This window comes from Phyllobates terribilis, unplaced genomic scaffold (assembly GCF_046119375.1).
Source record: "Phyllobates terribilis strain yellow unplaced genomic scaffold, ASM4611937v1 Scaffold_9__5_contigs__length_417890890, whole genome shotgun sequence".
In the NCBI taxonomy this organism is placed as follows: Eukaryota; Metazoa; Chordata; class Amphibia; order Anura; family Dendrobatidae; genus Phyllobates; species Phyllobates terribilis.
In genome coordinates this window covers 9,693,885-9,719,778 of record NW_027362769.1, presented here as the reverse complement: position 1 = coordinate 9,719,778, position 25,894 = coordinate 9,693,885, and the positions used below count along the sequence as shown (strand labels likewise).

The 25,894-nt window shown below is 50.1% G+C and overlaps 1 protein-coding gene across 16 annotated transcripts in view; it reads left to right on the top strand.

Annotated features, from left to right (window-relative positions):
* Positions 1–25,894, top strand: part of GULP1 (GULP PTB domain containing engulfment adaptor 1) — a 1,414,565-nt gene that overhangs the window by 104,097 nt on the left and 1,284,574 nt on the right. For 4 of the 16 annotated variants that reach the window (XM_073646309.1, XM_073646311.1, XM_073646303.1 and 1 more), the window contains exon 2: positions 9,891–10,021. The exons of the other annotated variants lie outside the window; for them this stretch is intronic. The gene's annotated coding sequence lies outside the window, so the exon portion shown is untranslated. The remainder of the gene's footprint in view (positions 1–9,890; positions 10,022–25,894) is intronic. 16 annotated transcript variants of the gene reach the window in all.

The following is a 25,894-nucleotide window of genomic DNA, read 5'->3' as shown; positions in this document are numbered from 1 at the left end:
ACTGTGTAAAATAAAAATTCTCATAGCAGAAGATCCACAGTAGGTAGAAAAAGCAAGTCAACTGCAAATTTGCTTATTTTGATGCTGTCCAACTAAGTTAATTTAATAACATGAGAATACCTCTTCAACTATTTTTAAGTGGTATGACTGTTTTAGGGGCATAAAAATTCAAATGTAGAAAATTGTGACTTTTCCTAAATTTTCATCATATTTCAGACATTTTTATAAATAAATGCAAATAAAACACTGGGGAACAATTTTGAACATAATTTTTGTTGAGTGCGATTTTTCTGCTGATGTAGACTAAAATAGGCATGCTGATTTCAAAACTGCAGTTAGGCTGTGTGCCCACTATGCGTTTTTTAAACGTTTCCGCAGTGGCAATTCCGCTGCAGAAACGCTTGAAAAACGCTTGGTAGAAGGTCTGCCATGTTCCTCAATGATAATCCGCATCTGCTGTGCACATGCTGCGGAACTTTCCACTGCGAATTATCATTGCGTAAATATCCGCAGCACTACCAATTATTTTGCGGAAGCGCGGCATTTTCGCCACCATTAACTTGCATTGGAACGCATGTAATCCGCATCACTGCATCTGCAGATGCGGATTCCATGGGTTTCAATGTGCGGATGGTACCCTGGTTTGGAGAAGAGGAGACTCTCCTCCGGACCCGGGTACCATAGTAACTGTAAAAAAAAGAATAAAATAAAAAATAAATATTATACTTACCTTCTGATGGCCCTCGGTGTCCTTGTGTCGGCTTGCCGACAGCTCGCGGTAGACTAAAGATTTAATCATGTGATGGGTCACGCGACCGCTGACGTCGGCAGGTCCTTTAATCTACCGCGAGCTGCCGGCAAGCCGAGGCAAGGACACCGGCGGCCATCAGAAGGTAAGTATAATATTTTTTATTTTTTACTATTCTTTCGGTCACACTATATAAATCCATGCCGTTTGCATGGATTTATAGAGTGTGACCAAGTTGTCAAGCACTTTTCAAGTGATGCTAAAATCGCTTGGAAAGCACTTGACAACCCGCATGCGGAAATGCATGTGAAGAACGCTTCACTTCCGCTTGTCCCTGGCAGGAAAAACGCATGGGAAAAACTTGCTTGAAAAAGGAGCAAAGGTATCCTACTTTCAATCCAAAGAAAGTACATTTCTGCAATACTTTAAATGTGACAGTTGCTTTGTTTTATTGCCATTAACATACATGGTTTAATTAAGGAATTGGGAATTACAATCTTACTGTAACTCACATGAGTTGATAACTCACTATTCATCGATAGCTCAAACTGGAGCTTAAAGTGTGTCTGTTATGATCTGCAAACAAGAACTAAGGAAAGAAGGGGAAAGCTTTCCCTACAGTAAGACTAAGCTGAACCCCTACGATGTAGCGGGCTGCCTGTTCCTAGCGAACAGACCCGCCTTAGTCCTTGGCTAGTCTGAACAAAGACCTAACCTATAGAATAAAGGGAAGCGGTCCCTAAAAGAACTAAGGACTGGAACAAAAATGGGACACCTGAACAGAGAAAGTTGTTGCAGAAAACAAAAGATAAACTGACAAAAAGGTACTAGACGTCCCAAAGCACCAAGCGAACTGAGAGATATAGGCACTGAAGCACCTCGCTAGCAAAACAGTCAAACAACACTGAAGTCCAGCACAACCAAAAAGGCGGAGCTGGAATATAATGGCAGATGGTCACCTGACCGCAAAACACAAGATGGAAAAAAACAAACAGGAGGCTTCTAACAGTACCCCCTCTTTTAAAAGGATCCTCCGGATCCTCCAGACCCAGGCCTATCCGGAAACCGCTTGTGGAAAGATCTAACAAGCCTAGGAGCAGAGACATCATCCACCCTTACCCAGGAGTTACCTTCGGGACCGAAACCTTTCCAGGAGATGAGATACTGTACTCTCCCTCTATGCCATCTAGAATTCAAGATACGTGAAATTTCATATTCGCGGTCTTCCACCACAGGAGGAACTGAGAGAGTGGCATCCCTATCAGATACATATGCCTTTTTCAACAAGGAAATATAATACAGGATTAATCTTCCAGGAAGTAGGAACATCCAACCTAACCGCAGACGGGTTAACAACCTGAAGCACTTTAAATGGACCCACAAACTTAGGACCTAGTTTTTTAGTGGGAATCCTCAACCGCAGGTTCCTTGAGGACAACCAAACCATGTCACCCACAGTAAACAAAACCTCCCTTCGTTTCCTGTCAAAATACTTCTTGGACTTCTTGTTAGCCTCTTGAAGGTTGCAACGTACATTAGTCCAAACTCTCTCCAAATCACCGGAAAAATTCTCCTCCTCCGGCACCGCCGACCCCAATTTGGAGAACGAACCAAAAGACGGATGTCTCCCAGTACAACAAAAAAAAGAAGAACACCCAGCTGCGGAGGATGTATGATTGTTATGAGCTATTTCTGCGAGAGGCAGAAACTCAGACTACACCTCTTGATTGTTCACCACAAAACATCGCAAAAACTGTTCTACATCCTGGTTCTTTCTTTCAGTCTGTCCATTAGACTCAGGATGATACCCAGACGAAAATGACAAATGGACTCCCAACCTGTCACAAAAAGCACTTCAAAAGTGAGCCACAAACTGAGGTCCTCTATCAGAAACAATATCCGTGGGAAAGCCATGAAGCTTGACAATCTCCTTAACAAACGCCTCAGCAAGTGTCTTAGCGCAGGGCAACTTAATGAATGGAACCAAATGACACATATTACTAAAACGGTCCACGACCACCCAGATGACAGTAAAATCCTTGGACATGGGCAGATCAGTAATAAAATTCATTGTCAGATTCGTCCAAAGCGCACTAGGAACCTCCAGAGGGCAAAGCAACCCCGCAGCAGGAGTATGTGAAGCCTTTGACCTAGCACACACCGTACATTGACGCACCCACTTGATGACTTCTTTCTGCAATCCAGGCCACCAGTCTCTTAGTCTCAGCAATTCCTGGATGACCTGCCAACCGAGACTCATGACACGCCACAAACAAGTCTCTCCTAAAGGTTCTAGGCACGAACAACCTCCCATGGGGAGTGTTAGATGGAGCATCATCTTGAGCTTTTAGAATCCCATTCTCCAAAACGGATTCCAATGCCACCACCACAACTCCTTTCTGTAAAATGTTCTCCTCCTCCTCGTCACCGACCACAGGAGAGAAGCTGCGAGATAAAGCATCGGCTTTAACATTCTTAGGATATAGGTAACAGAAAAATGAAACTGAGAAAAAAAAAGTGCCCACCTAGCCTGATGGGCATTCAAGCGCTTGGCAGCATTCAGATAAATCAAATTCTTATGATCTGTGAAAACCTGAATAGGAAATCTAGCGCCTTTCAAAAAATGACGTCAATGTTCAAACGCGAGTTTAATAGCCAGCAACTCCCGATTTCCAACATCATAGTTCAATTCGGTTTCCGAAATTCTTTTCGAAAAGAAGGCACAAGGATGTAATCCATCCCTGTTCTCCTGAGACAAAACTGCTCCGACTCCCACCAATGAAGCATCGACTTCGACCAAAAAAGGCTTGTTCTCATCAGGCTGCATAAGGATAGGGGCTGAACTGAACCTCTCTTTGAGATACTTAAACGCTTCAATGGCCTCAGTAGTCCATTGGACCGTATTCGCACCTTTCCTGGTGAGATCGGTTAGAGGCTTAACAATTACCGAAAAATTCTTAATGAATTTCCTGTAATAATTGCCAAAGCCCAAAAATCTCTGTATAGATTTCAAACCAATAGGCCTCGGCCATTCCTGCGCAGCCTGAACTTTCACCGGGTCCATCTCAAAGCCCTCGCTGGAGACAATGTAGCCCAAAAAACTAATTTTATGCACAGTGAATTCACATTTCTCCAGCTTAGCAAGGAGTGAATTATCACTCAATAACTGCAAAACTTCACGTACACTCTGCCAATGGGACTCCCACTGAAGGTGCCACAAGAACTGTTGTTAAAGATATAGTCTGTTGGCGGTGTCACAACCCTGGACACATAGCTGCCCGGTGTTCTATATCCTCTGAGCCCATGGACTGCAGCCTAGGAAGACGGGGTTCCTATTATGCTTATCCAGCCTGCAGTGCCAACTGTTGACCCGGCGAGGGGCCGCAGGCATGTGCCGTATCCATTAATGGAGTAAAGGTGCTTGGACTGTTGGACTCTGGGATTCTGGTGACCTTAATCAGAGCTACCCTTCCCCACTAGTTCATCCCTTCCAAAACTGTGGGCATACGGTGCATCCATGGCGACGCCAAGGACTATCCCTTGGCCGCAGTGACAATGGGAACAGATTGTGGTGCCCAGTCCCACGAGGTTGGGGTGGTTAAGGACCTGATACATTCCGTCATACTGGGCCGTGATTTTTCTTTATTTTGGGATTTGTGGGGGAAGGGAACCAGAATAAGTAGCATGGGAAAAAAACAGGTCCCTGAAGAAGAACCCCTGACGATGTCTCAAGTGGATGAGTTCCCACTGTGCGTCCTTACCGGCGATTAGGGCGAGACGGTGACCGAGGAGGCCGACCTCCCTGAGTTAGTTGTGTCTGGCGAAAACTTTGGGGCTGCGCAAGTTTGGGACCTGACCTTAAAGGGGGCGTTTGACCAGGTTATTGTTAGAACCCTCCTGTTAGTTTTTTCTATCTTGTGTTTTGCGGTCACGTGACCATCTGCCTATATGTTCCAGCTTAGCCCTTCTGGCCTTGCTGGACTTCAATGTTGTTTGACTGTTTTACTAGCCTGGTGCTTCGGTGCCTATCTCTGTCAGTTTGCTTGGTCCTCTTGGACCTCTAGTACTTTTTGTCAGTTTGTCTTTTGTGTTCTACAGCAATTTCTGTTTAGGAGGTGTCCCATTTTTGTCCCAGTCCTTAGTTCTTTTAGGGACCCCTCCCTTAATGCTATAGGTCTACGTTCAGACTAGCCGAGGATGAAGGCGGGTCTGTTCACTAGGAACAGGCAGCCCGCTACATCACAGGGATTCAGCTTAGTCTTACTGTAGGGACAGCTTTCCCCTATCTTTCCTTAGTTCTTATTGCAGATCATAACAGTTACTGTATATAATGGGGTTGCCCAAGAGCCGGGGGCCGATACCAGGTTCCCACACTTTGCAGTTCAGGGGAAGTTGCTATATCGGGTGGCTAAACTAAGGGGGGTTGAGACAGTGGAACAGCTGTTAGTGCTGGGACCATACTGACAGAGGGTACTGGATATGGCACACTAACATTTTCTGGGGGGACACCTAGGGGTGAAAACAACTCAGGAGAGAATAGTGAGGAGGTTTTATTGGCCAGGATGTTACTGGGAGAACTTAAACTATTGTAGGTCCTGCCCCACATGCCAGATAATCTCGCCCACCTCCCACTTCCGTAGCCCCTTAGTTCCCCTACCTGTGATAGAAGTTCCCTTTGAGAGGATTGCCATGGACCTCGTGGGCCCCTTCATTAAATCGGCACAGGGCCACCAATATATCTTGGTCATCATGGACTATGCGACCCGGTACCCTGAAGCGGTATCCTTAAGGAACTCATCCAGTAGGAGCATAGCTCGGGAACTTGTCCACAACTTTGCCAGGACCGGCCTGCCAAAGGAAATCCTGATAGACCAAGGAACCCCATTCATGAGCAAGGTGATGAAGGAGCTGTGTAAAGTGCTTAGAATTACCCAGCTGCGAACCTCCATTTACCATCCGCAGACCGATGGCCTGGTGGATCGCTTTAGTAAGACTCTGAAAGCAATGCTCAAAAAGGTTGTCGAGAAGGATGGTTGAGACTGGGACTACCTGCTTCAGTTTCTACTGTTTTCCATCAGGGAAGTTCCCCAAGCCTCCACTGGCTTCTCTCCATTTGAGCTTCTGTATCCAAGGGGTCTCCTAGATATCGCCAAGGAAACCTGAGAGGCCGAGGTCACCACCCACCGGAGCATCATCGAACATGTCGCCCAGTTACAGGAGAGAATGGCGAAAGTGATGCCCATCGTGAAGGAACATCTCCGGGCGCAGGAAGCCCAGGCGAGGGTGTATAACCAGTCGGCAAGGCTGAGACAGTTCCAGCCTGGGGATCGCGTTCTGGTTCTCATTCCCACTGTCGAAAGTAAATTCTTGTCCAAGTGGCAAGGCCCATATGAGGTGGTGGAGAAACTCAGTGAAGTGAACTACCAAGTCCACCAGCCTGGCCGAAGAAAGCCGCACCAAGTATACCATGTGAACTTGCTCAAGCCGTGGCGGGACTGGGAACCACGGGAAACTCCTTGCCTGGGAGCTGCTCATGAAGGCAAAGTGGAAGAGAATCTATCACCGGCCCAGAAGCAACAATGTCGAGAACTACTACAGCGAAATCGGGAGTTGTTCTCAGAGTTGCCAGGGCATACTCAGGTGGTAGAGCATGACTTACTTATAGAGCCACATGTAAGAGTGAATCTGAAGCTGTACCGAATTCCGGAAGCACGCCAAAAGGTGATCTCTGACGAGGTAAAGAGGATGTTAGACCTCGGGGTAATAGAAGAGTCAAAGAGTGGGTGGTCAAGCCCAATCATCCTCGTGCCAAAACCCAATGGAGATTGGAGGTTTTGTAATGACTACCGCCGGCTGAATGAGATATCCAAGTGTGACGCTTACCCGATGCTCCGCGTCGACGAATTCATCGAGAGGCTTGGACCGGTGAGGTACATCACCTCGCTTACATAGTAACATCGTTTTTAAGGTTGAAGGAAGACTAAGTCCATCTAGTTCAACCCATAGCCTAACATGTTGATCCAGAGGAAGGCAAAAAAAACCCATGTGGCAAACACTAAGCTCCACATTGGGGAAAAAAATTCATTCCTGACTCCGTGCGACAATCAGACTAGTTCCCTGGATCAACGCCCTATCAAGGAATGTAGTATATACAACCTGTAATATTATACTTTTCAAGAAAGGCATCCATGCCCTTCTTAAAATTTAGTAGTGAATCACTCATTATAACATCATGCGGCAGAGAGTTCCATAGTCTCACTACTCTTACAGTAAAGAATCCGCATCTGTGATTATGATTAAACCTTCTTTCCTCCAGACGTAGAAGATGCCCCCTTGTCCCCGTCTCAGGCCTCAGAGTAAAAAGATCAGTAGAAAGGTCTTTGTACTGTCCCCTCATATACTTGTACATGGTAATAAGATCACCCCTAAGCCTTCGTTTTTCCAAAGTAAATAACCCCAAGTGTAATAACCTGTCTTGGTATTGCAGACCCCCCAGTCCTCTAATAACCTTGGTCGCTCTTCTCTGCACCCTCTCTAGTTCAGCTATGTCTTTCTTATAAACCGGAGACCAGAACTGTACGCAGTATTCTAAGTGTGGTCGCACTAGTGACTTGTATAGAGGTAAAATTATCTTCTCCTCATGAGCATCTATGCCTCTTTTAATGCATCCCATTATTTTATTTGCCTTTGCAGCAGCGGCCTGACACTGGCCACCAAACGTGAGCTTGTCGTCCACCAATACACCCAGGTCTTTTTCAGTGACAGTTTTGCTCAGTGTTTTACAATTAATCATATAATTATACATTTTATTTCCTCTGCCCAAGTGCATGACCTTACATTTATCCCCATTAAAGCTCATTTGCCATTTATCAGCCCAAGCTTCTAGTTTACATAGATCCTCCTGTAATATAAAATTGTCCTCCTCTGTATTGATTACCCTGTAGAGTTTAGTGTCATCTGCAAATATTGAAATACTACTACAAGGACATTAATAAATATGTTAAAAAGAAGCGGGCCCAATACTGACCCCTGTGGTACCCCCTGTTAACTGAGACCCAGTCTGAGTGTTTTCCATTAATAACCACCCTTTGTTTCCTATCACTGAGCCAGTTCTTAACCCACATACATATATTTTCCCCTATCCCCATTGTTCTCATTTTATGTATCAACCTTTTGTGTGGAACCGTATCAAAAGCTTTTGAAAAGTCCATGTACACAACATCCACTGCATTTCCTTGGTCCAGTCCGGAACTTGCCTCCTCATAAAAGCTGATCAAATCAGTTTGACAGGAACGGTCCCTCGTAAACCTATGTTGATATTGGGTCATGAGGTTATTCTTCTTCTGATACTCTAGTATAGCATCTCTTAGGAAACCCTCCAGGATTTTACCCACAGTAGAGGTTAAGCTTATTGGCCTATAATTTCTAAGTTCAGTTTTTGTCCCCTTTTTCAATATTGGCACCAGGGCTGTGGAGTCGATAAGCCAAACCTGCGACTCCAACTAAGACTCCTCAATTTCCCTTACACCGACTCCGACTCCACGACTCCGACTCCCACATATATTGCTTATATTTAAGTTTATTGTAGTACAATGTGAACATCAGACATTTAATCATTTTTATGATACAATAATCAAGATATTTAGATAGAACATAATATATATTTATTGGAATACAACTTTAGAACACAAAAAACTAATAAATTGTAAATATGTAAGACACTATGTAATATCGATTACATATATATATTGTATATATTTATATAACATTATGTAATAAACTATGTAAGTGGCAAAAAACTGTTTTCAACAAAAACATACTAAATAACATTTGTGCAGTCTATGAATTTGTTCTAAGAAATAGAATTGCCTCCATCAGATCCTCCTTCTTAGATGACCTCAAATCTGACCTAATAATTTTAAGGCTAGAGAACAACCTCTCTACACTAACTTGGGTTGGAGGCAAAGCTGTAACCACATGGGCAACATCTCTAACAATTTCCGGGTATAAAGGAATTGCCTCGTGCACAGTCAGTTTTGATGAACGGTTGAATTTTTCTATTTCTTTGAGAGCAAGTGAAACATTTTGCTGAAATATGGTCAATCTGCGTGCTATAGGAGACGGAGTGAAATCTTTTTCCTTACGGCAACGCTTTGCCTGCTCCATGTCATCCAAATACTTGTAAAAGTCAAACTCCTCATCTGATGAGGATGAAGATATGGCAGCAGTAGCACTGTCAGGACCTAAGTCCTCTTGCGCCTGGCAGTCCTCCTGTAGGCCACTCATCCTAACTGCTACCTCAGTCAGAGCTTCATTCTTTTCATTCTTTTTGGTACTGATATGATATGGATAGACAGATATGGATAACCGGATAGATAGATAGACAGATAAAGTCATAGAGGGATAGATAGATGGAGGGATGGATAGATAGATAGATAGATAGTGGGATAGATGGAGGAATAGATAGATTAATAGAGGGATGGATAGGTAAATAGAGGGATGGATAGATGGAGAGATAGATACAGGGATGGATGTATAAATATATGGATAGATAGATGATAGATAGCCATATGGATGGATAGATGAAAGGATAGATAGATAAGATAGATAAAGTCATAGATACATAGATGGAGGGATGGATAGATAGATGGAGGGATGGATAGATGGATGGAGGGATAGATGGAGGAATAGATAGATTAATAGAGGGATGGATAGGTAAATAGAGGGATGGAGAGATAAATAAATAGATAGATACAGGGATGGATGGATGGATAAATATATGGATAGATAGATAGCCATATGGATGGATACCTGGAGGGATAGCTGGAGGGATAGATGAAAGGATGGATAGATAGAGGGATGGATGGATAGAGGGATAAATGAAAGGATAGATGAACGGATAGATGGAGGGATAGATAGATGGATAGATAAAGGGATGGATAGATAGATGAATACATGGAGGGATAGATAGAGTGTGATAGACAGATGACAGCTACAGACAGCAAATAGTACATTGCACATATCGCACATATAGTTCCCACATTGTACAGAGAGCACATAATAATCACCTACAATATTAACATTAGTTACCTTCCTGTGACAGAGATGAGCAGTAGTACTTTCACTTTCTCACTTTCTCCAGCTCGGAGCCCAGGAATCGGATCCTGTGCAGGGCAGGCACCCCTACCCCTCCTCCCTCTGGTGAAGATGGCAGAAGACAGGACAAAGGAGGGGAGATTGCCTGGTGCAGGACGGGAGCACTGCAGCATACAAGTGAGTTTTGATAGGTGCGTGCCCCTGCTTCTAGGGGGGGGGCAGCTGCACCCCTTGCCCCTCACTGGCTACGGCCATGATTCACCCACAGCGTTTTTGCAGATCCGTTTTTTGCAGTAAAATGCAGTGACTCTGGGCATCCCAGCAAAGTCAATGGGTTTCAAGATATGACATTCAGACACATCGTTTTGTGAGGATCCCTTTTTGGGCTCAAAATCGGATCCTCACAAAGAATGAGCATGTCAGTTTGTGTGGCGTTTTTCTAATCTGCCTTTGCTATTGAAAACATCTATGAGCGTTTTTTTTAAAAAGCTGATCTCCTCAAAAAACGCAGCAAAAACGCTGTGTGTGAATGTAGCCTCAGATCAGGAATAGAACAGCCATTTATAGGACATTTCATAACTTTCCCAAATTACTATGAAAAAATATTCAGCACATTCTGCATTTAACTACTGTACCTAATTTATTATATATTTTAGGAGTCAAAGTCGGTCCATTTTATACTGACTCCGACTCCACCAAAATGAGCACCGACTCCACAGCCCTGATTGGCACCACATTTGCTATACGCCAGTCCTGTGGTACGGACCCTGTTATTATGGAATCTTTAAAGATTAAAAATAATGGTCTATCTTTGACGTTACTTAATTCCTACAGTACTCGCGGGTGTATCCCATCCAGGCCCGGGGATTTGTCAATTTCAGTGATTTTTAGACGCCGCCATACTTCCTGCTGGGTTAAGCAAGTGACATTTAATGGAGAATTTTTGTCATCACTAATCATGTTTTCTGTCATGCAATTTTCTTGTGTAAATACTGTTGAAAAAAAATCATTTAGCATATTGTTTTTTTCCTCATCCACTATTTCATCCAGACTATTTTTAAGGGGGCTAACGCTATAATTTTTTAGTTTTTTACTATTTATATAGTTAAAGAATATTTTGGGATTATTTTTACTTTCTCTGGCAATGAGTCTCTCTGTCTCAATCGTTGCTGCCTTGATTTAGTTTTTACAGAATTTATTTAATTTTCTGTATTTATTTAATGATTCATCACTACCTACTTGCTTTAGTTTTCTAAATGCTTTCTTTTTGTCACTTATTGCGCCCCTTACAGCTCTATTTAGCCATAGTGGTTTACTCCTATTTCTAGCATGTTTATTCCCATAGGGTATATATTGTGCACAGATCCTATTCAGGATGCTAATAAATGTCTCCCATTTGCTTTGTGTAGTTTTATGTCTCAGGATATCGTCCCAGTTTGTTGCACTAAGATCATCTCTCAACCGTTGGAAATTTGCCTTCCTGAAGTTTAGTGTCATTGTAACCCCTCTATGTAACGGGTCTGGGAGCGGAACCTCTGAGCTACTATACAAGGGGACTGTAACGGGTCTGGGAGGCGGAACCTCTGAGCTACTATACAAGGGGGCGGTCCTTGTAAGGGAGCGGGTGGCGACCAGGCAGGCAGTCACAGCAGATGACCGGGACAGTTTCAAGAAGAACGGGCAGGAGGTCACGGCAAGTGACCGGGGCAGTCTCTGGATGAACGGGCAGATGGTCATGGCAAGTGACCGGGGCAGTCTCTGGATGAACGGGCAGATGGTCACGGCAAGTGACCGGGGCAGTCTCTGGATGAACGGGCAGATGGTCACGGCAAGTGACCGGGGCAGTCTCTGGGTAAAGGGTTGGTACGACCTGTGGCGGCTGATGGTAGACGTGAGCTCCCAGGTGAGCAGGCGAGAGTCTCTGGATAAACGGGTGGTCACGGCATGTGACGGCGGAGCCTCCAGGAAGACCAACAGACAGGCGGCAGATGAGCGCTCCCAGGTGAGCGGGCAGAAGTCTCTGGACAGGCGGGTGGTCACAGCACGTGACGGCAGAGCCTCCAGGTAGGCTAGGAGACAGGCAGCAGATGAGCGCTCCCAGGTGAGCGGGCAGGAGTCACTGGACAGGCAGGTGGTCACAGCATGTGACGGCGGAGCCTCCAGGTAGGCTAGCAGGCAGGTAGCAGATGAGCGCTCCCAGGTGAGCGGGCAAGCTGGTCCATAGACAGACTGTCAGGAGTTGGAAGGCAGACCGTCGGACCTCAGGCAAGCAGGCAGGTAGCTGATGTGCGCTCCCAGGTGAGCGGGCAAGCTGGTCCTTAGACAGACTGACAGGAGTTGTAAGGCAGACCGTCGGACCTCAGGCTAGCAGGCAGGTAGCAGAATATCAGGCAGGAATAAGACAGCAAGCTGACAGGAATCTGGCAGGTATCTGGCAGGTAACTGGCAACGGGACCTGAGGGCTGAAGCAGAGTAGTGAACAGTGCAACAACATTGCTCGGGCACCTCCATTTTGGAGGAGGTGCCTTATATATGGTGAAGTCCTCCGGCCATTGGCCGGGTACTCCTTAGGACGGCGCGCGTGGCCCCTTTAAGAGGGAGGGAGAGCGCGCGCGCGCGCCCTAAGCACAGTGGCCGGGAAGGAGCGCGCGCTGCCAGCAGAGCGGGAGGAGGACGCCGGGCACGGAGCAGAGAGGTGAGGGGAACAGCGTCCCTGCCTAGCAGAGGGCAGGGACGCCGGCGCTACAGTACCCCCCCCTTTAGGCCCCCCCCTTTTTTAGGCCAGACAGAAATTTAGCAAGGATAAGAGGGGCATGGATGTTCTCCTGGGGCTCCCACGTTCTCTCCTCAGGACCAAACCCCTTCCAATCTACTAGAAAAAAGGTCTTTCCTCTTACCCTTTTGGTGGCAAGAATGTTCTCTACCTCAAACTCGTCCTCAGCAGAAACCGGAGCAGGAGGCGTACCTGTAGACTTGGAAAAAGAGTTAAGTACCACAGGTTTGAGGAGAGATACATGGAAGGAGTTAGGGATCCGTAAGTTGGCCGGGAGTTTCAATTTATAGGCCACCGGGTTGATCTGACTGATGACCTCCAGAGGACCGATGAACCGAGGCCCTAACTTGTAAGAAGGTATCTTGAGTCGGACATATTTAGATGAGAGCCAGACTTTATCTCCAGGACGAAATTGTGGAGGATCCAGGCGTTTTTTGTCAGCGTGTCTTTTCATCCGTTCGGACGACTGAAGGAGTGCGGATCGGGTACTCTCCCAAATGGAGGAAAATTTGCTAACGAGAGATTCCGCAGCCGGGTTGTCCACAGAGGTGGAGACAGGAAAAGGAATCCGAGGATGCTGACCGAAGACTACAAAAAACGGGGATTTGGAGGAGGATTCGCTCTCGTGATTGTTATAAGAGAACTCGGCCCATGGTAGGAGATCCACCCAGTCTGAATGATGGGCATTAACGAAGTGCCGGAGGTAACTGGTCAGGTTCTGATTGATCCGCTCCACTTGACCATTGGACTGTGGGTGGTAAGCGGAAGAGAAGTCCAGGGTGACGTCTAGCAGTTTACAAGTGGCTCTCCAGAAGCGTGAGGTGAACTGTACCCCACGATCCGACACGATGTGGAGGGGCAGGCCATGAAGACGAAAGATGTGACGAATAAAGTCTTTAGCTAGCTCGGGTGCAGACGGGAGGCCTGGCAGGGGAACGAAATGAGCCATCTTGGAGAAGCGGTCAGCGACCACCCAAATGACCGTACAACCGGCAGAGACTGGGAGGTCAGTTATAAAGTCCATTGCTATATGCTGCCAGGGGGCAGCAGATACAGAAAGCGGAAGGAGGCGACCGGCTGGCAGATGTCTCGGAACCTTGTTGCGGGCGCAGGACACACAGGCAGAAACAAAGTCTATTACGTCCTTGTGCAGCGTAGGCCACCAGTAGTGCCGGGTAATAAGCTGGAGGGTCTTTTTCTGACCGGCATGGCCAGCCAGTTTAGACGAGTGACCCCAGTGAAGGATCTTCTCCCGATCAGGTACTGATACGAACGTCTTTCCGGGAGGGAGACGATTTAGACTCACGGGAGCCACCTGCATTACTCTGGCGGGATCGATGATGTGTTTCGGATCTTCCTCGAGATCAGACACCAGAAAGGATCGAGACAAGGCGTCCGCCTTGACGTTTTTGTCAGCCGGGCGAAAATGAAGAACAAAATCAAAGCGAGCAAAAAACAAGGACCACCGGGCTTGGCGCGGGTTAAGTCTCTGGGCATGCTGGAGGTAAGCCAAGTTCTTGTGGTCAGTGTAAATTATTACCGGGTGAAGAGCCCCCTCGAGCAGGTAACGCCACTCCTCCAATGCCAGGTTGATGGCCAATAACTCTCGGTCTCCTATGGAATAATTGCGCTCTGAGGAGGAGAAGAGTTTAGAGAAGAAGCCGCAAGTTACCATCCTCCCGGAAGATGATTTTTGAGTAAGTACCGCTCCGGCTCCAGAGGAGGAGGCGTCAACTTCCAGGAAGAACTGCTTGTTGCCGTCCGGGCGATGCAGCACCGGGGCGGAAGAGAAGGCCTGTTTTAAGGAAAGAAAGGCCTCCTCTGCTTCGGGCGGCCACTCTTTGGGATTAGTACCCTTACGGGTGAGCGCGGAAATTGGGGCAGTCCGGGAAGAGAAGTGTGGTATGAAGAGGCGGTAGTAGTTGGCGAAGCCCAGGAACCGCTGAATGGCCTTCAACCCCTCCGGTCGAGGCCATTTCTCGATGGCAGACAGTTTCTCTGGATCCATTCGTAGGCCGGTCTGAGAAATAATGTAGCCCAAAAACGGTAGCGAGGTCTGCTCAAAGAGGCACTTCTCGTATTTAGCAAAGAGGTGATTCTGCCTGAGCCTGAGCAGGACCTGACGAACGTCCCTCCGGTGAGTCTGGAGATCCGGAGAGAAGACCAAGATGTCGTCCAGGTACACCACTACGCAGGAGTAGAGAAGGTCCCGGAAGATGTCATTGACCAACTCTTGAAAGACGGCAGGAGCGTTACAGAGACCAAAGGGCATTACCAGATATTCATAGTGGCCGTCCCGGGTGTTGAATGCCGTCTTCCATTCATCCCCCTGACGGATACGAACCAGGTTGTACGCCCCACGGAGGTCCAGTTTGGTGAAGATTCTAGCCCCCCTCAGACGATCAAATAACTCCGGAATGAGCGGAAGTGGGTACTTATTCTTCACCGTGATCTGGTTAAGGCCTCTATAGTCTATACAGGGACGGAGAGAACCGTCCTTCTTTTTGACGAAAAAGAAGCCTGCTCCCGCCGGGGAGGTAGATTTCCGGATGAATCCCCTGGCCAGATTCTCCTCAATATATTCGGACATCGACCGGGTCTCAGCTGCGGATAATGGATAAATACGCCCACGGGGAGGAGTAGTACCGGGTAACAGGTCGATAGGGCAGTCGTATGGTCTATGAGGGGGTAGTGTCTCTGCCTCCTTTTTATTAAAGACATCAGCATAAGACCAATAAGGAATCGGAAGTCCAGGTAGATTAGCTGGGGTAGGAGAAGGACGGACGGGATGGACGGGAACCAGACAGGTCTTATGGCAGTCCTGTCCCCAGCGAAGGACCTCTCCGGTCTGCCAGTCAAGCACGGGTGCATGTCTCTGGAGCCAAGGTAGACCTAGCAAGAGGGCGTGAGAGAGTCCAGGCAGAACATGAAAGGAGATACTCTCAGAATGCAGCATTCCCACCTGCAGAGTAATGGATTCGGTGATGAGTTGGATGGGGCGTGGTAAGAGACCCCCATCCACGGCAGCAACAGACAAGGGTACAGCCAGAGGTTTGGTGGGGATGCGGTATTTCTCTACCAGGGACTGTGAAATAAGATTCCCGTCTGCTCCAGAGTCAAGTTGGGCTAGTTCGAGATAACGGTTCTCCCCGCAGACGATTGAGACTGACAGCAGCAGAGATGGAGAGGATTTATTCTTGTCTAGGTCGACCTCTCTGAGCGAACCTAGACACAGGCGTTTCCCGACCTCTCCGGGCAGGCACGGATCCGGTGCTCCTTACTGCCACAGTAGAAGCAGCTCCCCTCGGCACGGCGTAAGTCCTGACGGGTTTTGACCATCTTGGTCTGGTCGACCTGCATAGGCTCAGGAGAGTGTACCTGGGGAGAGACGGAGGGAGTGGCGGGTTTCTGAAAAGTAGGAGCTAGACGTGGAAACCTCCTCTCACGGGTGACCTCTTTGGCACGCTCCTGGAACCGTAGGTCAATCCGGGTGGCAAGAGTTATTAGGTCATCGAGAGTGGTAGGAATGTCCCGACCGGCAAGTTCATCTTTAATACGGCCTGACAGACCCTCCCAGAAGACGGATACCAGAGCGTCGTTATCCCAGGCCAGCTCCGAGGCAAGGGTACGGAACCGTATGGCATATTGGCCCACGGTGAGACCTCCCTGACGGAGGCGTAGCAGTGATGATGCGGATGAGGTCTTCCGTCCGGGTTTGTCGAAGACTTTCCGGAAAGCCGTGAGAAAGGCAGGCAAGTCGGACACCAGGGGGTCTCCTCTCTCCCATAGAGGATTTAGCCAGGCCAGGGCCTCCCCGGTGAGATGGGACATGATGAAGGCAATTTTGGCCCGGTCGGAGTTAAACTGGTGGGACAATAGTTCAAAGTGCAGGGTGCACTGATTTATGAAGCCCCGAGCCTGGGCGGAGTCGCCTCCGAAGCGAGAAGGTGCAGAAAGCCGGGGTCCGGGGTAGGATACCATGGTATTAGTGGGCAGCGGAGCTGCCGGATTGCGAGTCATGGCACTGGCGGAGGTTGCTGGCGGAGCAGTCAGAGTGTCCAGGCGAGAATTGACATTCCGCAGGTGACCCATGATGGACTCCTGTTGGGACCTCTGACGGGACAGTTCATTACACAGGTCCGAGAGCGAGGGAGCTTGGGTGCCACCGGGTTCCATGGCCCGAGCAAACTGTAACGGGTCTGGGAGGCGGAACCTCTGAGCTACTATACAAGGGGACTGTAACGGGTCTGGGAGGCGGAACCTCTGAGCTACTATACAAGGGGGCGGTCCTTGTAAGGGAGCGGGTGGCGACCAGGCAGGCAGTCACAGCAGGGGACAGTCTCTGGAAGAACGGGCAGGAGGTCACGGCAAGTGACCGGGGCAGTCTCTGGATGAACGGGCAGATGGTCACGGCAAGTGACCGGGGCAGTCTCTGGATGAACGGGCAGATGGTCACGGCAAGTGACCGGGGCAGTCTCTGGATGAACGGGCAGATGGTCACGGCAAGTGACCGGGGCAGTCTCTGGGTAAAGGGTTGGTACGACCTGTGGCGGCTGATGGTAGACGTGAGCTCCCAGGTGAGCAGGCGAGAGTCTCTGGATAAACGGGTGGTCACGGCATGTGACGGCGGAGCCTCCAGGAAGACCAACAGACAGGCGGCAGATGAGCGCTCCCAGGTGAGCGGGAAGAAGTCTCTGGACAGGCGGGTGGTCACAGCACGTGACGGCAGAGCCTCCAGGTAGGCTAGGAGACAGGCAGCAGATGAGCGCTCCCAGGTGAGCGGGCAGGAGTCACTGGACAGGCAGGTGGTCACAGCATGTGACGGCGGAGCCTCCAGGTAGGCTAGCAGGCAGGTAGCAGATGAGCGCTCCCAGGTGAGCGGGCAAGCTGGTCCATAGACAGACTGACAGGAGTTGGAAGGCAGACCGTCGGACCTCAGGCAAGCAGGCAGGTAGCTGATGTGCGCTCCCAGGTGAGCGGGCAAGCTGGTCCTTAGACAGACTGACAGGAGTTGTAAGGCAGACCGTCGGACCTCAGGCTAGCAGGCAGGTAGCAGAATATCAGGCAGGAATAAGACAGCAAGCTGACAGGAATCTGGCAGGTATCTGGCAGGTAACTGGCAACGGGACCTGAGGGCTGAAGCAGAGTAGTGAACAGTGCAACAACATTGCTTGGGCACCTCCATTTTGGAGGAGGTGCCTTATATATGGTGAAGTCCTCCGGCCATTGGCCGGGGACTCCTTAGGACGGCGCGTGCGGCCCCTTTAAGAGGGAGGGAGAGCGCGCGCGCCCTAAGCACAGTGGCCGTGAAGGAGCGCGCGCTGCCAGCAGAGCGGGAGGAGGACGCCGGGCACGGAGCAGAGAGGTGAGGGGAACAGCGTCCCTGCCTAGCAGAGGGCAGGGACGTCGGCGCTACACTCTACTACACATCTTATTAAAGTATACATGAAAACTTATTATTTTGTGATCACTATTACCCAAGTGACCCTCAACTCGTATATTTGATATGCGGTCTGGCCTGTTGGTTAATATTAGGTCTAGCAGTAACCCCCCTTCTTGTTGGGTCCTGAACCAGTTGTGAAAGGTAATTGTCTCTCATAGTTGTCAAAAACCTATTACCTTTGCTTGAACTACAGGTTTCTGTTCCCCAATGTATTTCAGGGTAGTTAAAGTCCCCCATAATAATGACTTCTCCGTGAGTCGCTGCTTCATCTATTTGTTTTATGAGGATATTCTCCGCTGCTTCCATTATTTTTGGAGACTTATAGCAAACCCCTATCAGTAATTTTTTTTTTCCCCCTCCCCTTATCTCCACCCACAGGGACTCTACATTTTCATTAGATTCACATATATTCTCCTTCAAGATGGGTTTTAAGGATGATTTTACATATAAATACACCCCCCCTCACTTGTTTGTATGGTCATTTCTGAACAGACTATAGCCCTGTAAATTAACTGACCTTTGTAGCATCGGCGTCTCTGCCCCGTTCTAGGCAGAGACGCCGTCCCTCTCACCTCCCCGCTCCTGGCGCGGCGTCCTCCAGCGCTTCTCTCCCCGCTGCTTCCGGCACGCGCTCCTTCCCCGGCAGCACGCTTAGGGCGCACGCTCGCGCGCTCCCCCTCTCTTAAAGGGACCGCGCGCGCCGTCCTAAATAGTCCCCGGCCAATTGCCGGAGGACCTCTCATATATAAGGCACCTCCTCCAAAATGGAGGTGCCCGAGCAATGTTGTTGCAAAGCCTTCACTCTGCTTCAGCCCTCAGGTCCCGTTACCAGTTACCTGCCAGTCATCTGCCAGATTCCTGCTTGTTACCTGCCAGTCACCTGCCAGATTCCTGCCTGTTACCTGCCAGTCACCTGCCAGATTCCTGCTTGATACCTGCCTGATATCCGCTACCCGCTTGCAAGCCTGCGGTCCGACGGTCTGCCCTCCGACTCCTGTCAGTCTGTCTATGGACCAGCCTGCCCGCTCACCTGGGAGCGCTCACCTGTTACCTGCCTGCTAGCCTACCTGGAGGCTCTGCCGTCACTTGCCGTGACCACCTCCGTGTCCAGAGACTCTTGCCCGCTCACCTGGGAGCGCTCACCTGTTACCTGCCTGCTAGCCTACCTGGAGGCTCTGCCGTCACTTGCCGTGACCACCTGCCTGTCCAGAGACTCTTGCCTGCTCACCTGGGAGCGTCCATCCACTACCTGTCTGCTAGTCTACCTGGAGGTTCTGCCGTCACTTGCCGTGACCACCTGCCTGTCCAGAGACTCTCGCCCTCTCACCTGGGAGCGCTCACCAGCCACCAGCCCGCTGCCCTTCTACCCAGAGACTGTCCCTGTCACTTGCCGTGACTACCTGCCCCTCTACCCAGAGACTGTCCCTGTCACTTGCCGTGACTACCTGCCCGTCTTCCCTGGGAGCCACCCTCTTCCTTACAAGGACTGCCCCCTTGTATAGTTGCTCAGAGGTTCCACCTCCCAGACCTGTTACAGTTTGCTCGGGCCATGGAACCCGGTGGCCCCCAGATCTCCGATCTGCACCAGGAAGTCTTACGTCAGAAAACTCAGCAGGAGGTGGTACTGTCCTATCTACGGTCCGTTAACTCTCGTCTAGGCGCATTGTGTGACTCATCTATGTCTACCTCTGGTCCAGCCGTGCCCATTCCTGCGGTACCGCAATCCAGTCCCTTCATGGTACCCGACTATGGACCTCGGCTTCTGGCACCTCCACGCTTTGCCGGTGAATCTACTTTAGCTCGGGGTTTCATAAACCAGTGCACCCTGCACTTTGAGCTATTGGCATACCAGTTCATCTCCGACCGGGCCAAGGTGGCCTTCATCATGTCCCATCTCACTGGGGAGGCACTGGCATGGCTAAATCCCCTGTGGGAGAGAGGGGATCCCCTGGTGTCCGACCTGCCGTCTTTCCTCGCTGCTTTCCGGAAAGTCTTCGATGAACCTGGACGGAAAACCTCTTCTGTCTCCTCTCTGCTACGTCTCCGCCAAGGGAGTCTCACCGTGGGCCAATATGCCATACGGTTCCGCACCCTCGCTTCTGAGCTTGCCTGGGAAAATGAGACTCTGGTGTCCGTCTTCTGGGAGGGTCTTTCCGGTCGGATTAAGGACGAGTTAGCTGGTCGGGACATTCCTAACACTCTGGATGACCTGGTGTCACTAGCTACCCGGATTGGCATCCGGTTCCAAGAACGTGCCAAAGAGACTGCCTGGGAGAAAGACTTTTCTTGCTCTGCTCCTACTTCCCTGAGACCTGCCTCTCAACCAGTCACTCCGCGGGCGCTCTCGCCTGAACCTATGCAGATCGACCAGACCAAGATGGTCAGATCTCGCCAAGAATCTCGCCGAGCCGAGGGAAGCTGTTTCTATTGTGGCAGTATGGAGCACTTCATCCGTTCCTGCCCGGAAAAGCCGGGAAACGCCAGTGTCTAGGACCGCTCGGAGAGGTCGTCCTAGACAAAAGTAAGCCCTCTCCGTCTCTGACTTTACCGGTCTCTATTGCTTGGGGAGAAAACCGTCACTTTGAACTCGCCCACCTGGATTCTGGAGCTGCTGGAAACCTCATCTCCCAGTCTCTGGTAGAGAGATACCGTATTCCCACCAAGTCCCTGGCTGAACCATTGTCAGTCGCCTCCGTGGATGGAAGACTTCTCTCGGAGACCATCCTGCTCATCATTGAAACCATAACCCTGCAGGTGGGAATGCTGCACTCTGAGGAAATCTCATTCCATGTGCTGTCTGGACTTTCTCACTCCCTGATGCTAGGTCTACCTTGGCTCCAGACACACGAACACGTACTGAACTGGCGATCCGGTGAAGTACTCCGATGGGGTCCAGACTGCCATAGGACCTGCCTGGTTCCGGTCCGCCCAGCTCGCCCTCCGCCTACTCCAGCTAATTTACCAGGTCTCCCGGCTCCTTACTGGCCCTATGCGGACGTCTTCGGTAAGAAGGAAGCAGAGACGTTGCCACCCCATAGGCTATATGACTGCCCGATCGACCTGGTACCTGGCACCACTCCTTCCCGTGGGCGTATCTACCCGTTGTCTGCAGCCGAGACCCGGGCCATGTCTGAGTACATTGAAGAGAATCTGGCTAGGGGATTTATCTGAAAATCTACCTCCCCGGCTGGAGCCGGATTCTTCTTTGTCAAAAAGAAAGACGGCTCGCTACGTCCCTGTATTGACTACAGAAGACTCAATCTCATCACAGTAAAAAACAAATACCCCCTGCCGCTCATCTCCGAATTCTTTGACCGTCTCAAGGGCGCCAGGATCTTCTCCATGCTGGATCTACGAGGAGCATATAACCTGGTCCGTATCCGTCAAGGAGACGAGTGGAAGACGGCATTCAATACCTGGGACGGTCACTATGAGTACCTTGTGATGCCCTTCGGTCTCTGTAATGCTCCCGCTGTCTTTCAAGAACTAGTCAACGACATCTTCCGCGACCTCCTGTACTCCTGCGTAGTGGTATACCTGGACGATATCTTGGTCTTCTCTCCGGATCTCCCCACACACCGAAGGGACGTCAGGTCCTGCTTAGGCTTCGGCAGAACCACCTCTATGCCAAATACGAGAAGTGCCTCTTCGACCAGACCTCCCTACCGTTCTTGGGCTATGTCATCTGCCAGACAGGTCTGCAAATGGATCCCGAGAAGCTCTCTTCCGTTCTAAAATGGCCTCGTCCTGAAGGTTTGAAGGCGATACAGCGATTCCTGGGCTTCGCTAATTACTATCGTCTTTTCATCCCACACTTCTCGTCTCGGACTGCTCCCATATCTGCACTTACCCGTAAGGGGGCTAATCCCAGGACATGGTCGCCTGAAGCCGAGGAGGCCTTCCTTTCCTTAAAGAAGGCCTTAGCCTCTGCCCCCGTCCTGCACCGTCCGGACTGTAATAAACAATTCTACCTGGAGGTTGATGCCTCCTCCTCCGGAGCCGGAGCGGTACTCACCCAAAAATCTTCTACCGGGAGAATGGTAACCTGCGGCTTCTTCTCCAAAATCTCCTCGTCTGAGCGCAACTACTCCATAGGAGACCGTGAGTTGTTAGCCATTAAATTGGCACTGGGGGAGTGGCGCTATCTGCTTGAAGGGGTTCTCTACCCGGTAATTATCTACACGGATCACAAAAACCTGGCATATCTCCAAAATGCCCAGAGACTCAATCCTCGCCAGGCCCGGTGGTCGTTGTTTTTTGCCCGCTTCGACTTCATTCTTCATTTCCGTCCGGCGGACAAAAACGTCAAAGCTGATGCCTTGTCCCGGTCCTTCCTGTCCTCCGATCAAGAGGAGGAGCCTACGCACATCATCGACTCCTCCAAGGTGATGAATGTGGCCCCCTTGGATCTGACTCGTCTCCCACCCGGTAAGACGTTTGTAGCCGTACCAGATCGGGAGAGGGTTCTTCGCTGGGGACATTCTTTTAAGCTAGCTGGCCATGCTGGCCAAAAGAAGACCTTCCAACTCATTACCCGGCATTACTGGTGGCCTACCCTGCGTAATGACGTGGTAGACTTCGTCGCGACCTGCTCATCCTGTGCCCGTAACAAAGTTCCCAGACGTCTACCAGCCGGCCATCTCCTGCCCCTTCCCGTACCTGCTGCTCCTTGGCAGCACATTGCTATGGACTTTATCACCGATCTTCCTATTTCTGCCGGTTGTACAGTCATTTGGGTTGTCGCTGACCGCTTTTCTAAGATGGCCCACTTCATTCCCCTGCCTGGTCTCCCGTCTGCACCCGAGCAGGCTAAGGACTTTATCCGCCACATCTTCCGTCTCCATGGCCTGCCCCTCCACATCGTGTCGGATCGTGGGGTTCAGTTCACCTCACGCTTCTGGAGAGCCACATGTAAGCTGCTAGACATCACCCTGGACTTCTCCGCTTACCACCCACAGTCCAATGGTCAAGTGGAGCGGATCAATCAGATCCTGACCAGTTACCTCCGGCACTTCGTTAATGCCCACTATTCAGACTGGGTGGATCTCCTACCATGGGCCGAGTTCTCTTACAATAACCATGAGAGCGAATCCTCTTCCAAATCCCCGTTCTTTATAGTCGGTGGCCAACATCCCCGGATTCCACTTCCTGTCTCCGTTTCTGTGGACAACCCTGCTGCGGAGTCTCTTGTCAGCGAATTTTCTACTATTTGGGAGAGTACCAGGTCCGCTCTTCTTCTGTCCTCTGAGCGGATGAAGAGATATGCTGATAAGAGACGTCTGGATCCGCCTCAATTCCGTCCGGGAGACCAGGTTTGGCTTTCGTCCAAACATGTCCGGCTCAAAGTACCCTCCTTCAAGTTGGGCCCTCGATTCATCGGTCCCTTCGAAGTCCTCAGGCAAATTAACCCTGTGGCCTACAAATTAAAACTCCCGGCCACCCTACGGATTCCCAACTCCTTCCACGTATCTCTCCTCAAACCCGTTGTCTTTAACTCTTTTTCCAATAATCCAAGTGCCCCTCCTGCTCCGGTTTCCGCTGATGACGTCTTTGAGGTAGAGAGTATTCTGGCCTCCAAGAGGGTAAGAGGAAAGACCTTTTTTCTGGTAGATTGGAAGGGGTTTGGTCCTGAGGAGAGAACTTGGGAACCCAGGGAGAACATCAACGCCCCGCTTCTCCTTGAAAAATTTCTTTCTGGCCAAAAAAAGAGGGGGCCTAAAGGGGGGTACTGTAGCATCGGCGTCTCTGCCCCGTTCTAGGCAGAGACGCCGTCCCTCTCACCTCCCCGCTCCTGGCGCGGCGTCCTCCAGCGCTTCTCTCCCCGCTGCTTCCGGCACGCGCTCCTTCCCCGGCAGTGTGCTTAGGGCGCGCGCGCGCTCCCCCTCTCTTAAAAGGACCGCGCGCGCCGTCCTAAGGAGTCCCCGGCCAATTGCCGGAGGACCTCCCATATATAAGGCACCTCCTCCAAAATGGAGGTGCCCGAGCAATGTTGTTGAAAAGCCTTCACTCTGCTTCAGTCCTCAGGTCCCGTTACCAGTTACCTGCCAGTCATCTGCCAGATTCCTGCTTGTTATCTGCCAGTCACCTGCCAGATTCCTGCCTGTTACCTGCCAGTCACCTGCCAGATTCCTGCTTGATACCTGCCTGATATCCGCTACCCGCTTGCAAGCCTGCGGTCCAACGGTCTGCCCTCCGACTCCTCTCAGTCTGTCTATGGACCAGCCTGCCCGCTCACCTGGGAGCGCTCACCTGTTACCTGCCTGCTAGCCTACCTGGAGGCTCTGCCATCACTTGCCGTGACCACCTGCCTGTCCAGAGACTCTTGCCCGCTCACCTGGGAGCGTCCATCCGCTACCTGTCTGCTAGTCTACCTGGAGGTTCTGCCATCACTTGCCGTGACCACCTGCCTGTCCAGAGACTCTCGCCCGCTCACCTGGGAGCGCTCACCAGCCACCAGCCCGCTGCCCTTCTACCCAGAGACTGTCCCTGTCACTTGCCGTGACTACCTGCCCCTCTACCCAGAGACTGTCCCTGTCACTTGCCGTGACTACCTGCCCGTCTTCCCTGGGAGCCACCCGCTTCCTTACAAGGACTGCCCCCTTGTATAGTTGCTCAGAGGTTCCACCTCCCAGACCCGTTACAACCTTGACCTGACGAAGGGCTACTGGCAGATCCCCATGTCCCAGACAGCCAAGGAAAAGACGGCTTTCTCGACACATGATGAGTGCTTTCAATATACTCGGATGCCGTTTGGACTACACGGGGCTGCAGCCACCTTTCAGAGGGCTATGGATCGAATCCTAGCCCCTTATAAGAAGTATGCCGCAGCCTATCTTGACGACATTGTAGTCTTTAGCCCAGACTGGGCTAGTCATCTACCTAAGCTACAGGCTGTTCTGGATGCTCTAAGATAGGCGGGATTTACTATAAATCCGAAAAAATGTGCCGTCGGAAAAGAGGAAGCCAAGTACTTAGGCTATGTCGTCGGGAGAGGCAAAATAAAGCCACAAGTTAATAAAGTGGAGGCAATCCAGACCTCGCCGAAACCGATCTCCAAGAAGCAAGTGAGAGCGTTCCTGGCAATGATGGGATATTACCGGCTGTTTATCCCAAATTTTGCCATGATGGCCGCGCCACTAACAGATCTCCTAAAAGGCATCAGATCAACCACGGTGAAGTGGACGGAGGAAACAGAGACCGCGTTTCAACTGTTGAAGTCAGCACTGTGTAAACAGCCGTTCCTGGTTGCACCAGACTTCAAGAAAGAGTTTGTGGTCCAGACAGACGCTTCAGAGGTTGGTCTAGGAGCCGTACTAGCATCCCATTCCCTAACTGAGCTGGAAGCTTTCGTCCTGTGAAAAAAACTACGCAATAGAAAAAGAGTGTTTAGCCATAAAGTAGGCAGTAGATACACTAAGATACTACCTGCTAGGCCGGAAGTTTAAGTTGGTGTCTGACCATGCCCCGTTGAGATGGTTGAGGGAAAAGAGGGGTAAAAATACCAGTGTAACTAGATGGTTCCTAGCTCTTCAGGACTTCAACTTTCAAGTAGAGCATAGGCCTGGGAGGTTACACGGGAACGTTGATGCCCTTTCTAGAATTCCCTTTATGATATCGGAAGGTGCCCAAACCCTCGGCTTAGGGCAGAGGGGGGGGGAATATGTGACAGAGTCACTGGTATGATTTATGAGGGAAGGTATGTGTCACAGAGGTTGCTAGCCTGTGTGAACTGAAACCAATGGACTTTCTGCCAGCATGTTATATGCTGGTGGGTTAACTCACTTAAAGGGCGTGGTTTTAGGGCAATGACATAGTGATGGGAGGGACATCATTC